Genomic DNA, 10,532 nt, shown 5'->3' with positions numbered 1-10,532 from the left:
CAACTATCTATTTGTTCCTTATGCTTGCCCCTACTACTACTAGTCGTTGGGTGTCAAGCGCGGTGGGAAAAGTCACACAGTAATCGTCAAAAATAAGAAAATGAGGTCATATAGATCACGCTCCCGCGTCATCCTTGTCACGTGGCGCAAAAATATATTTAAAAAGGGGAATGCAACACGAGGACTTCCCAGGAGGTCACCCATCCTAGTACTACTCTCGCCCAAGCACGCTTAACTTTGGAGTTCTGATGGGATCCGGTGCTTTAGTGTTGGTATGATCGCATCCGACATGCAACTATCTATTTGTTCCTTATGCTTGCCCCTACTACTACTAGTCGTTGGGTGTCAAGCGCGGTGGGAAAAGTCACACAGTAATCGTCAAAAATAAGAAAATGAGGTCATATAGATCACGGTCCCGCGTCATCCTTGTCACGTGGCGCAAAAATATATTTAAAAAGGGGAATGCACCACGAGGACTTCCGAGGAGGTCACCCATCCTAGTACTACTCTCGCCCAAGCACGCTTAACTTCGGAGTTCTGATGGGATCCGGTGCTTTAGTGCAGGTATGATCGCATCCGACATGCAACTATCTATTTGTTCCTTATGCTTGCCCCTACTACTACTACTACTACTACTACTACCACTACTACTACTATTACTACTAGTCGTTGGGTGTCAAGCGCGGTGGGAAAAGTCACACAGTAATCGTCAAAAATAAGAAAATGAGGTCATATAGATCACGGTCCCGCGTCATCCTTGTCACGTGGCGCAAAAATATATGTAAAAAGGGGAATGCAACACGAGGACTTCCCAGGAGGTCACCCATCCTAGTACTACTCTCGCCCAAGCACGCTTAACTTCGGAGTTCTGATGGGATCCGGTGCTTTAGTGCTGGTATGATCGCATCCGACATGCAACTATCTATTTGTTCCTTATGCTTGCCCCTACTACTACTACTACCACTACTACTACTACTACTACTAGTCGTTGGGTGTCAAGCGCGGTGGGAAAAGTCACACAGTAATCGTCAAAAATAAGAAAATGAGGTCATATAGATCACGCTCCCGCGTCATCCTTGTCACGTGGCGCAAAAATATATTTAAAAAGGGGAATGCAACACGAGGACTTCCCAGGAGGTCACCCATCCTAGTACTACTCTCGCCCAAGCACGCTTAACTTCGAACTTCTGATGGGATCCGGTGCTTTAGTGCTGGTATGATCGCATCCGACATGCAACTATCTATTTGTTCCTTATGCTTGCCCCTACTACTACTAGTCGTTGGGTGTCAAGCGCGGTGGGAAAAGTCACACAGTAATCGTCAAAAATAAGAAAATGAGGTCATATAGATCACGCTCCCGCGTCATCCTTGTCACGTGGCGCAAAAATATATTTAAAAAGGGGAATGCAACACGAGGACTTCCCAGGAGGTCACCCATCCTAGTACTACTCTCGCCCAAGCACGCTTAACTTTGGAGTTCTGATGGGATCCGATGCTTTAGTGCTGGTATGATCGCATCCGACATGCAACTATCTATTTGTTCCTTATGCTTGCCCCTACTACTACTAGTCGTTGGGTGTCAAGCGCGGTGGGAAAAGTCACACAGTAATCGTCAAAAATAAGAAAATGAGGTCATATAGATCACGCTCCCGCGTCATCCTTGTCACGTGGCGCAAAAATATATTTAAAAAGGGGAATGCAACACGAGGACTTCCCAGGAGGTCACCCATCCTAGTACTACTCTCGCCCAAGCACGCTTAACTTTGGAGTTCTGATGGGATCCGGTGCTTTAGTGTTGGTATGATCGCATCCGACATGCAACTATCTATTTGTTCCTTATGCTTGCCCCTACTACTACTAGTCGTTGGGTGTCAAGCGCGGTGGGAAAAGTCACACAGTAATCGTCAAAAATAAGAAAATGAGGTCATATAGATCACGGTCCCGCGTCATCCTTGTCACGTGGCGCAAAAATATATTTAAAAAGGGGAATGCACCACGAGGACTTCCGAGGAGGTCACCCATCCTAGTACTACTCTCGCCCAAGCACGCTTAACTTCGGAGTTCTGATGGGATCCGGTGCTTTAGTGCAGGTATGATCGCATCCGACATGCAACTATCTATTTGTTCCTTATGCTTGCCCCTACTACTACTACTACTACTACTACTACCACTACTACTACTATTACTACTAGTCGTTGGGTGTCAAGCGCGGTGGGAAAAGTCACACAGTAATCGTCAAAAATAAGAAAATGAGGTCATATAGATCACGGTCCCGCGTCATCCTTGTCACGTGGCGCAAAAATATATGTAAAAAGGGGAATGCAACACGAGGACTTCCCAGGAGGTCACCCATCCTAGTACTACTCTCGCCCAAGCACGCTTAACTTCGGAGTTCTGATGGGATCCGGTGCTTTAGTGCTGGTATGATCGCATCCGACATGCAACTATCTATTTGTTCCTTATGCTTGCCCCTACTACTACTACTACCACTACTACTACTACTACTACTAGTCGTTGGGTGTCAAGCGCGGTGGGAAAAGTCACACAGTAATCGTCAAAAATAAGAAAATGAGGTCATATAGATCACGCTCCCGCGTCATCCTTGTCACGTGGCGCAAAAATATATTTAAAAAGGGGAATGCAACACGAGGACTTCCCAGGAGGTCACCCATCCTAGTACTACTCTCGCCCAAGCACGCTTAACTTCGAACTTCTGATGGGATCCGGTGCTTTAGTGCTGGTATGATCGCATCCGACATGCAACTATCTATTTGTTCCTTATGCTTGCCCCTACTACTACTAGTCGTTGGGTGTCAAGCGCGGTGGGAAAAGTCACACAGTAATCGTCAAAAATAAGAAAATGAGGTCATATAGATCACGCTCCCGCGTCATCCTTGTCACGTGGCGCAAAAATATATTTAAAAAGGGGAATGCAACACGAGGACTTCCCAGGAGGTCACCCATCCTAGTACTACTCTCGCCCAAGCACGCTTAACTTTGGAGTTCTGATGGGATCCGATGCTTTAGTGCTGGTATGATCGCATCCGACATGCAACTATCTATTTGTTCCTTATGCTTGCCCCTACTACTACTAGTCGTTGGGTGTCAAGCGCGGTGGGAAAAGTCACACAGTAATCGTCAAAAATAAGAAAATGAGGTCATATAGATCACGCTCCCGCGTCATCCTTGTCACGTGGCGCAAAAATATATTTAGAAAGGGGAATGCAACACGAGGACTTCCCAGGAGGTCACCCATCCTAGTACTACTCTCGCCCAAGCACGCTTAACTTCGGAGTTCTGATGGGATCCGGTGCTTTAGTGCTGTTATGATCGCATCCGACATGCAACTATCTATTTGTTCCTTATGCTTGCCCCAACTACTACTACTACTACTACTACTACTACTATTCGTTGGGTGTCAAGCGCGGTGGAAAAAGTCACACAGTAATCGTCAAAAATAAGAAAATGAGGTCATATAGATCACGCTCCCGCGTCATCCTTGTCACGTGGCGCAAAAATATATTTAAAAAGGGGAATGCAACACGAGGACTTCCCAGGAGGTCACCCATCCTAGTACTACTCTCGCCCAAGCACGCTTAACTTCGGAGTTCTGATGGGATCCGGTGCTTTAGTGCTGGTATGATCGCATCCGACATGCAACTATCTATTTGTTCCTTATGCTTGCCCCTACTACTACTAGTCGTTGGGTGTCAAACGCGGTGGGAAAAGTCACACAGTAATCGTCAAAAATAAGAAAATGAGGTCATATAGATCACGCTCCCGCGTCATCCTTGTCACGTGGCGCAAAAATATATTTAAAAAGGGGAATGCAACACGAGGACTTCCGAGGAGGTCACCCATCCTAGTACTACTCTTGCCCAAGCACGCTTAACTTCGAAGTTCTAATGGGATCCGGTGCTTTAGTGCTGGTATGATCGCATCCGACATGCAACTATCTATTTGTTCCTTATGCTTGCCCCTACTACTACTACTACTACTACTTCTACTACTACTACTAGTCGTTGGGTGTCAAGCGCGGTGGGAAAAGTCACACAGTAATCGTCAAAAATAAGAAAATGAGGTCATATAGATCACGCTCCCGCGTCATCCTTGTCACGTGGCGCAAAAATACATTTATAAAGGGGAATGCAACACGAGGACTTCCCAGGAGGTCACCCATCCTAGTACTACTCTCGCCCAAGCACGCTTAACTTCGGAGCTCTGATGGGATCCGGTGCTTTAGTGCTGGTATGATCGCATCCGACATGCAACTATCTATTTGCTCCTTATGCTTGCCCCAACTACTACTACTACTACTACTACTACTAGTCGTTGGGTGTCAAGCGCGGTGGGAAAAGTCACACAGTAATCGTCAAAAATAAGAAAATGAGGTCATATAGATCACGCTCCCGCGTCATCCTTGTCACGTGGCGCAAAAATATATTTAAAAAGGGGAATGCAACACGAGGACTTCCCAGGAGGTCACCCATCCTAGTACTACTCTCGCCCAAGCACGCTTAACTTCGAAGTTCTGATGGGATCCGGTGCTTTAGTGCTGGTATGATCGCATCCGACATGCAACTATCTATTTGTTCCTTATGCTTGCCCCTACTACTACTAGTCGTTGGGTGTCAAGCGCGGTGGGAAAAGTCACACACTAATCGTCAAAAATAAGAAAATGAGGTCATATAGATCACGCTCCCGCGTCATCCTTGTCACGTGGCGCAAAAATATATTTAAAAAGGGGAATCCAACACGAGGACTTCCCAGGAGGTCACCCATCCTAGTACTACTCTCGCCCAAGCACGCTTAACTTCGGAGTTCTGATGGGATCCGGTGCTTTAGTGCTGGTATGACCGCATCCGACATGCAACTATCTATTTGTTCCTTATGCTTGCCCCTACTACTACTACTACTACTAGTCGTTGGGTGTCAAGCGCGGTGGGAAAAGTCACACAGTAATCGTCAAAAATAAGAAAATGAGGTCATATAGATCACGCTCCCACGTCATCCTTGTCACGTGGCGCAAAAATATATTTAAAAAGGGGAATGCAACACGAGGACTTCCCACGAGGTCACCCATCCTAGTACTACTCTCGCCCAAGCACGCTTAACTTCGGAGTTCTGATGGGATCCGGTGCTTTAGTGCTGGTATGATCGCATCCGACATGCAACTATCTATTTGTTCCTTATGCTTGCCCCTACTACTACTAGTCGTTGGGTGTCAAGCGCGGTGGGAAAAGTCACACAGTAATCGTCAAAAATAAGAAAATGAGGTCATATAGATCACGCTCCCGCGTCATCCTTGTCACGTGGCGCAAAAATATATTTAAAAAGGGGAATGCAACACGAGGACTTCCCAGGAGGTCACCCATCCTAGTACTACTCTCGCCCAAGCACGCTTAACTTCGGAGTTCTGATGGGATCCGGTGCTTTAGTGCTGGTATGATCGCATCCGACATGCAACTATCTATTTGTTCCTTATGCTTGCCCTACTACTACTACTATTAGTCGTTGGGTGTCAAGCGCGGTGGGAAAAGTCACACAGTAATCGTCAAAAATAAGAAAATGAGGTCATATAGATCACGGTCCCGCGTCATCCTTGTCACGTGGCGCAAAAATATATTTAAAAAGGGGAATGCAACACGAGGACTTCCTAGGAGGTCACCCATCCTAGTACTACTCTCGCCCAAGCACGCTTAACTTCGGAGTTCTGATGGGATCCGGTGCTTTAGTGCTGGTATGATCGCATCCGACATGTAACTATCTATTTGTTCCTTATGCTTGCCCCTACTACTACTACTACTACTACTAGTCGTTGGGTGTCAAGCGCGGTGGGAAAAGTCACACAGTAATCGTCAAAAATAAGAAAATGAGGTCATATAGATCACGCTCCCGCGTCATCCTTGTCACGTGGCGCAAAAATATATTTAAAAAGGGGAATGCAACATGAGGACTTCCCAGGAGGTCACCCATCCTAGTACTACTCTCGCCCAAGCACGCTTAACTTCGGAGTTCTGATGGGATCCGGTGCTTTAGTGCTGGTATGATCGCATCCGACATGCAACTATCTATTTGTTCCTTATGCTTGCCCTACTACTACTACTACTACTACTAGTCGTTGGGTGTCAAGCGCGGTGGGAAAAGTCACACAGTAATCGTCAAAAATAAGAAAATGAGGTCATATAGATCACGGTCCCGCGTCATCCTTGTCACGTGGCGGAAAAATATATTTAAAAAGGGGAATGCAACACGAGGACTTCCCAGGAGGTCACCCATCCTAGTACTACTCTCGCCCAAGCACGCTTAACTTCGGAGTTCTGATGGGATCCGGTGCTTTAGTGCTGGTATGATCGCATCCGACATGCAACTATCTATTTGTTCCTTATGCTTGCCCTACTACTACTACTACTACTATTAGTCGTTCGTTGTCAAGCGCGGTCGGAAAAGTCACACAGTAATCGTCAAAAATAAGAAAATGAGGTCATATAGATCACGGTCCCGCGTCATCCTTGTCACGTGGCGCAAAAATATATTTAAAAAGGGGAATGCAACACGAGGACTTCCCAGGAGGTCACCCATCCTAGTACTACTCTCGCCCAAGCACGCTTAACTTCGGAGTTCTGATGGGATCCGGTGCTTTAGTGCTGGTATGATCGCATCCGACATGCAACTATCTATTTGTTCCTTATGCTTGCCCCTACTACTACTACTACTACTACTACTACTACTAGTCGTTGGGTGTCAAGCGCGGTGGGAAAAGTCACACAGTAATCGTCAAAAATAAGAAAATGAGGTCATATAGATCACGTTCCCGCGTCATCCTTGTCACGTGGCGCAAAAATATATTTAAAAAGGGGAATGCAACACGAGGACTTCCTAGGAGGTCACCCATCCTAGTACTACTCTCGCCCAAGCACGCTTAACTTCGGAGTTCTGATGGGATCCGGTGCTTTAGTGCTGGTATGATCGCATCCGACATGCAACTATCTATTTGTTCCTTATGCTTGCCCCTACTACTACTACTACTACTACTACTACTAGTCGTTGGGTGTCAAGCGCGGTGGGAAAAGTCACACAGTAATCGTCAAAAATAAGAAAATGAGGTCATATAGATCACGTTCCCGTGTCATCCTTGTCACGTGGCGCAAAAATATATTTAAAAAGGGGAATGCAACACGAGGACTTCCCAGGAGGTCACCCATCCTAGTACTACTCTCGCCCAAGCACGCTTAACTTCGGAGTTCTGATGGGATCCGGTGCTTTAGTGCTGGTATGATCGCATCCGACATGCAACTATCTATTTGTTCCTTATGCTTGCCCCTACTACTACTACTACTACTAGTCGTTGGGTGTCAAGCGCGGTGGGAAAAGTCACACAGTAATCGTCAAAAATAAGAAAATGAGGTCATATAGATCACGGTCCCGCGTCATCCTTGTCACGTGGCGCAAAAATATATTTAAAAAGGGGAATGCAACACGAGGACTTCCCAGGAGGTCACCCATCCTAGTACTACTCTCGCCCAAGCACGCTTAACTTCGGAGTTCTGATGGGATCCGGTGCTTTAGTGCTGGTATGATCGCATCCGACATGTAACTATCTATTTGTTCCTTATGCTTGCCCCTACTACTACTACTACTACTAGTCGTTGGGTGTCAAGCGCGGTGGGAAAAGTCACACAGTAATCGTCAAAAATAAGAAAATGAGGTCATATAGATCACGCTCCCGCGTCATCCTTGTCACGTGGCGCAAAAATATATTTAAAAAGGGGAATGCAAAATGAGGACTTCCCAGGAGGTCACCCATCCTAGTACTACTCTCGCCCAAGCACGCTTAACTTCGGAGTTCTGATGGGATCCGGTGCTTTAGTGCTGGTATGATCGCATCCGACATGCAACTATCTATTTGTTCCTTATGCTTGCCCTACTACTACTACTACTACTACTACTAGTCGTTGGGTGTCAAGCGCGGTGGGAAAAGTCACACAGTAATCGTCAAAAATAAGAAAATGAGGTCATATAGATCACGGTCCCGCGTCATCCTTGTCACGTGGCGCAAAAATATATTTAAAAAGGGGAATGCAACACGAGGACTTCCCAGGAGGTCACCCATCCTAGTACTACTCTCGCCCAAGCACGCTTAACTTCAGAGTTCTGATGGGATCCGGTGCTTTAGTGCTGGTATGATCGCATCCGACATGCAACTATCTATTTGTTCCTTATGCTTGCCCTACTACTACTACTACTACTATTAGTCGTTCGGTGTCAAGCGCGGTCGGAAAAGTCACACAGTAATCGTCAAAAATAAGAAAATGAGGTCATATAGATCACGGTCCCGCGTCATCCTTGTCACGTGGCGCAAAAATATATTTAAAAAGGGGAATGCAACACGAGGACTTCCCAGGAGGTCACCCATCCTAGTACTACTCTCGCCCAAGCACGCTTAACTTCGGAGTTCTGATGGGATCCGGTGCTTTAGTGCTGGTATGATCGCATCCGACATGCAACTATCTATTTGTTCCTTATGCTTGCCCCTACTACTACTACTAGTCGTTGGGTGTCAAGCGCGGTGGGAAAAGTCACACAGTAATCGTCAAAAATAAGAAAATGAGGTCATATAGATCACGTTCCCGCGTCATCCTTGTCACGTGGCGCAAAAATATATTTAAAAAGGGGAATGCAACACGAGGACTTCCCAGGAGGTCACCCATCCTAGTACTACTCTCGCCCAAGCACGCTTAACTTCGAAGTTGTGATGGGATCCGGTGCTTTAGTGCTGGTATGATCGCATCCGACATGCAACTATCTATTTGTTCCTTATGCTTGCCCCTACTACTACTACTACTACTACTACTACTACTACTACTACTAGTCGTTGGGTGTCAAGCGCGGTGGGAAAAGTAACACAGTAATCGTCAAAAATAAGAAAATGAGGTCATATAGATCACGGTCCCGCGTCATCCTTGTCACGTGGCGCAAAAATATATTTAAAAAGGGGAATGCAACACGAGGACTTCCAAGGAGGTCACCCATCCTAATACTACTCTCGCCCAAGCACGCTTAACTTCGGAGTTCTGATGGGATCCGGTGCTTTAGTGCTGGTATGATCGCATCCGACATGCAACTATCTATTTGTTCCTTATGCTTGCCCCTACTACTACTACTACTACTACTACTACTACCACTACTACTACTACTACTAGTCGTTGGGTGTCAAGCGCGGTGGGAAAAGTCACACAGTAATCGTCAAAAATAAGAAAATGAGGTCATATAGATCACGGTCCCGCGTCATCCTTGTCACGTGGCGCAAACATATATTTAAAAAGGGGAATGCAACACGAGGACTTCCCAGGAGGTCACCCATCCTAGTACTACTCTCGCCCAAGCACGCTTAACTTCGGAGTTCTGATGGGATCCGGTGCTTTAGTGCTCGTATGATCGCATCCGACATGCAACTATCTATTTGTTCCTTATGCTTGCCCCTACTACTACTACTACTACTAGTACTACTACTACTACTAGTCGTTGGGTGTCAAGCGCGGTGGGAAAAGTCACACAGTAATCGTCAAAAATAAGAAAATGAGGTCATATAGATCACGCTCCCGCGTCATCCTTGTCACGTGGCGCAAAAATATATTTAAAAAGGGGAATGCAACACGAGGACTTCCCAGGAGGTCACCCATCCTAGTACTACTCTCGCCCAAGCACGCTTAACTTTGAAGTTTTGATGGGATCCGGTGCTTTAGTGCTGGTATGATCGCATCCGACATGCAACTATCTATTTGTTCCTTATGCTTGCCCCTACTACTACTACTACTAGTACTACTACTACTACTACTACTACTAGTCGTTGGGTGTCAAGCGCGGTGCGAAAAGTCACACAGTAATCGTCAAAAATAAGAAAATGAGGTCATATAGATCACGCTCCCGCGTCATCCTTGTCACGTGGCGCAAAAATATATGTAAAAAGGGGAATGCAACACGAGGACTTCCCAGGAGGTCACCCATCCTAGTACTACTCTCGCCCAAGCACGCTTAACTTCGGAGTTCTGATGGGATCCGGTGCTTTAGTGCTGGTATGATCGCATCCGACATGTAACTATCTATTTGTTCCTTATGCTTGCCCCTACTACTACTACTACTACTACTACTACTACTACTACTACTACTACTACTACTACTACTACTACTAGTCGTTGGGTGTCAAGCGCGGTGGGAAAAGTCACACAGTAATCGTCAAAAATAAGAAAATGAGGTCATATAGATCACGCTCCCGCGTCATCCTTGTCACGTGGCGCAAAAATATATTTAAAAAGGGGAATGCAACACGAGGACTTCCCAGGAGGTCACCCATCCTAGTACTACTCTCGCCCAAGCACGCTTAACTTCGTAGTTCTGATGGGATCCGGTGCTTTAGTGCTGGTATGATCGCATCCGACATGCAACTATCTATTTGTTCCTTATGCTTGCCCCTACTACTACTAGTCATTGGGTGTCAAGCGCGGTGGGAAAAGTCACACAGTAATCGTCAA

At 46.2% G+C, this 10,532-nt stretch overlaps 34 non-coding genes across 34 annotated transcripts; all 34 read right to left on the bottom strand.

Annotated features, from left to right (window-relative positions):
- Positions 1-167: 167 nt before the first annotated feature.
- Positions 168-286, bottom strand: LOC123431583. The gene has a single exon (XR_006623174.1). It is a non-coding gene; the product is annotated as a 5S ribosomal RNA (ribosomal RNA).
- A 173-nt stretch (positions 287-459) lies between these two features.
- LOC123438782 lies at positions 460-578 on the bottom strand. Its single transcript, XR_006629905.1, has one exon. It is a non-coding gene; the product is annotated as a 5S ribosomal RNA (ribosomal RNA).
- A 212-nt stretch (positions 579-790) lies between these two features.
- On the bottom strand, positions 791-909 carry LOC123437903. The gene has a single exon (XR_006629066.1). It is a non-coding gene; the product is annotated as a 5S ribosomal RNA (ribosomal RNA).
- Positions 910-1,109: 200 nt separating this feature from the next.
- On the bottom strand, positions 1,110-1,228 carry LOC123431922. Its single transcript, XR_006623528.1, has one exon. It is a non-coding gene; the product is annotated as a 5S ribosomal RNA (ribosomal RNA).
- A 173-nt stretch (positions 1,229-1,401) lies between these two features.
- LOC123438340 lies at positions 1,402-1,520 on the bottom strand. Its single transcript, XR_006629488.1, has one exon. It is a non-coding gene; the product is annotated as a 5S ribosomal RNA (ribosomal RNA).
- Positions 1,521-1,693: 173 nt separating this feature from the next.
- LOC123431582 lies at positions 1,694-1,812 on the bottom strand. Its single transcript, XR_006623173.1, has one exon. It is a non-coding gene; the product is annotated as a 5S ribosomal RNA (ribosomal RNA).
- A 173-nt stretch (positions 1,813-1,985) lies between these two features.
- Positions 1,986-2,104, bottom strand: LOC123438781. The gene has a single exon (XR_006629904.1). It is a non-coding gene; the product is annotated as a 5S ribosomal RNA (ribosomal RNA).
- A 212-nt stretch (positions 2,105-2,316) lies between these two features.
- Positions 2,317-2,435, bottom strand: LOC123437891. Its single transcript, XR_006629055.1, has one exon. It is a non-coding gene; the product is annotated as a 5S ribosomal RNA (ribosomal RNA).
- Positions 2,436-2,635: 200 nt separating this feature from the next.
- Positions 2,636-2,754, bottom strand: LOC123431921. The gene has a single exon (XR_006623527.1). It is a non-coding gene; the product is annotated as a 5S ribosomal RNA (ribosomal RNA).
- A 173-nt stretch (positions 2,755-2,927) lies between these two features.
- Positions 2,928-3,046, bottom strand: LOC123438339. Its single transcript, XR_006629487.1, has one exon. It is a non-coding gene; the product is annotated as a 5S ribosomal RNA (ribosomal RNA).
- Positions 3,047-3,219: 173 nt separating this feature from the next.
- LOC123437874 lies at positions 3,220-3,338 on the bottom strand. The gene has a single exon (XR_006629040.1). It is a non-coding gene; the product is annotated as a 5S ribosomal RNA (ribosomal RNA).
- Positions 3,339-3,532: 194 nt separating this feature from the next.
- LOC123437878 lies at positions 3,533-3,651 on the bottom strand. The gene has a single exon (XR_006629044.1). It is a non-coding gene; the product is annotated as a 5S ribosomal RNA (ribosomal RNA).
- Positions 3,652-3,824: 173 nt separating this feature from the next.
- On the bottom strand, positions 3,825-3,943 carry LOC123432532. Its single transcript, XR_006624110.1, has one exon. It is a non-coding gene; the product is annotated as a 5S ribosomal RNA (ribosomal RNA).
- Positions 3,944-4,143: 200 nt separating this feature from the next.
- Positions 4,144-4,262, bottom strand: LOC123435948. The gene has a single exon (XR_006627192.1). It is a non-coding gene; the product is annotated as a 5S ribosomal RNA (ribosomal RNA).
- Positions 4,263-4,453: 191 nt separating this feature from the next.
- LOC123436496 lies at positions 4,454-4,572 on the bottom strand. The gene has a single exon (XR_006627718.1). It is a non-coding gene; the product is annotated as a 5S ribosomal RNA (ribosomal RNA).
- A 173-nt stretch (positions 4,573-4,745) lies between these two features.
- Positions 4,746-4,864, bottom strand: LOC123431806. Its single transcript, XR_006623390.1, has one exon. It is a non-coding gene; the product is annotated as a 5S ribosomal RNA (ribosomal RNA).
- A 182-nt stretch (positions 4,865-5,046) lies between these two features.
- On the bottom strand, positions 5,047-5,165 carry LOC123434927. Its single transcript, XR_006626194.1, has one exon. It is a non-coding gene; the product is annotated as a 5S ribosomal RNA (ribosomal RNA).
- A 173-nt stretch (positions 5,166-5,338) lies between these two features.
- LOC123437867 lies at positions 5,339-5,457 on the bottom strand. Its single transcript, XR_006629033.1, has one exon. It is a non-coding gene; the product is annotated as a 5S ribosomal RNA (ribosomal RNA).
- Positions 5,458-5,635: 178 nt separating this feature from the next.
- On the bottom strand, positions 5,636-5,754 carry LOC123435547. Its single transcript, XR_006626793.1, has one exon. It is a non-coding gene; the product is annotated as a 5S ribosomal RNA (ribosomal RNA).
- Positions 5,755-5,939: 185 nt separating this feature from the next.
- Positions 5,940-6,058, bottom strand: LOC123437536. The gene has a single exon (XR_006628710.1). It is a non-coding gene; the product is annotated as a 5S ribosomal RNA (ribosomal RNA).
- Positions 6,059-6,242: 184 nt separating this feature from the next.
- On the bottom strand, positions 6,243-6,361 carry LOC123437855. Its single transcript, XR_006629022.1, has one exon. It is a non-coding gene; the product is annotated as a 5S ribosomal RNA (ribosomal RNA).
- Positions 6,362-6,545: 184 nt separating this feature from the next.
- LOC123437843 lies at positions 6,546-6,664 on the bottom strand. Its single transcript, XR_006629011.1, has one exon. It is a non-coding gene; the product is annotated as a 5S ribosomal RNA (ribosomal RNA).
- Positions 6,665-6,858: 194 nt separating this feature from the next.
- On the bottom strand, positions 6,859-6,977 carry LOC123435546. Its single transcript, XR_006626792.1, has one exon. It is a non-coding gene; the product is annotated as a 5S ribosomal RNA (ribosomal RNA).
- A 191-nt stretch (positions 6,978-7,168) lies between these two features.
- LOC123437831 lies at positions 7,169-7,287 on the bottom strand. Its single transcript, XR_006629000.1, has one exon. It is a non-coding gene; the product is annotated as a 5S ribosomal RNA (ribosomal RNA).
- Positions 7,288-7,469: 182 nt separating this feature from the next.
- On the bottom strand, positions 7,470-7,588 carry LOC123437820. Its single transcript, XR_006628987.1, has one exon. It is a non-coding gene; the product is annotated as a 5S ribosomal RNA (ribosomal RNA).
- A 182-nt stretch (positions 7,589-7,770) lies between these two features.
- On the bottom strand, positions 7,771-7,889 carry LOC123431534. Its single transcript, XR_006623126.1, has one exon. It is a non-coding gene; the product is annotated as a 5S ribosomal RNA (ribosomal RNA).
- Positions 7,890-8,076: 187 nt separating this feature from the next.
- Positions 8,077-8,195, bottom strand: LOC123435766. The gene has a single exon (XR_006627014.1). It is a non-coding gene; the product is annotated as a 5S ribosomal RNA (ribosomal RNA).
- Positions 8,196-8,379: 184 nt separating this feature from the next.
- Positions 8,380-8,498, bottom strand: LOC123437808. The gene has a single exon (XR_006628976.1). It is a non-coding gene; the product is annotated as a 5S ribosomal RNA (ribosomal RNA).
- A 176-nt stretch (positions 8,499-8,674) lies between these two features.
- LOC123432593 lies at positions 8,675-8,793 on the bottom strand. The gene has a single exon (XR_006624167.1). It is a non-coding gene; the product is annotated as a 5S ribosomal RNA (ribosomal RNA).
- A 203-nt stretch (positions 8,794-8,996) lies between these two features.
- Positions 8,997-9,115, bottom strand: LOC123438143. The gene has a single exon (XR_006629302.1). It is a non-coding gene; the product is annotated as a 5S ribosomal RNA (ribosomal RNA).
- A 212-nt stretch (positions 9,116-9,327) lies between these two features.
- On the bottom strand, positions 9,328-9,446 carry LOC123437594. Its single transcript, XR_006628768.1, has one exon. It is a non-coding gene; the product is annotated as a 5S ribosomal RNA (ribosomal RNA).
- A 200-nt stretch (positions 9,447-9,646) lies between these two features.
- Positions 9,647-9,765, bottom strand: LOC123432580. The gene has a single exon (XR_006624156.1). It is a non-coding gene; the product is annotated as a 5S ribosomal RNA (ribosomal RNA).
- A 206-nt stretch (positions 9,766-9,971) lies between these two features.
- On the bottom strand, positions 9,972-10,090 carry LOC123437796. Its single transcript, XR_006628965.1, has one exon. It is a non-coding gene; the product is annotated as a 5S ribosomal RNA (ribosomal RNA).
- Positions 10,091-10,317: 227 nt separating this feature from the next.
- On the bottom strand, positions 10,318-10,436 carry LOC123438297. Its single transcript, XR_006629448.1, has one exon. It is a non-coding gene; the product is annotated as a 5S ribosomal RNA (ribosomal RNA).
- Positions 10,437-10,532: the final 96 nt, after the last annotated feature.

This window comes from Hordeum vulgare, chromosome 2H (assembly GCF_904849725.1).
Source record: "Hordeum vulgare subsp. vulgare chromosome 2H, MorexV3_pseudomolecules_assembly, whole genome shotgun sequence".
NCBI classification, from domain to species: Eukaryota; Viridiplantae; Streptophyta; class Magnoliopsida; order Poales; family Poaceae; genus Hordeum; species Hordeum vulgare.
The sequence above is the reverse complement of the archived record's forward strand: the minus strand, read 5'-3'. Positions and strand labels throughout refer to the sequence as shown.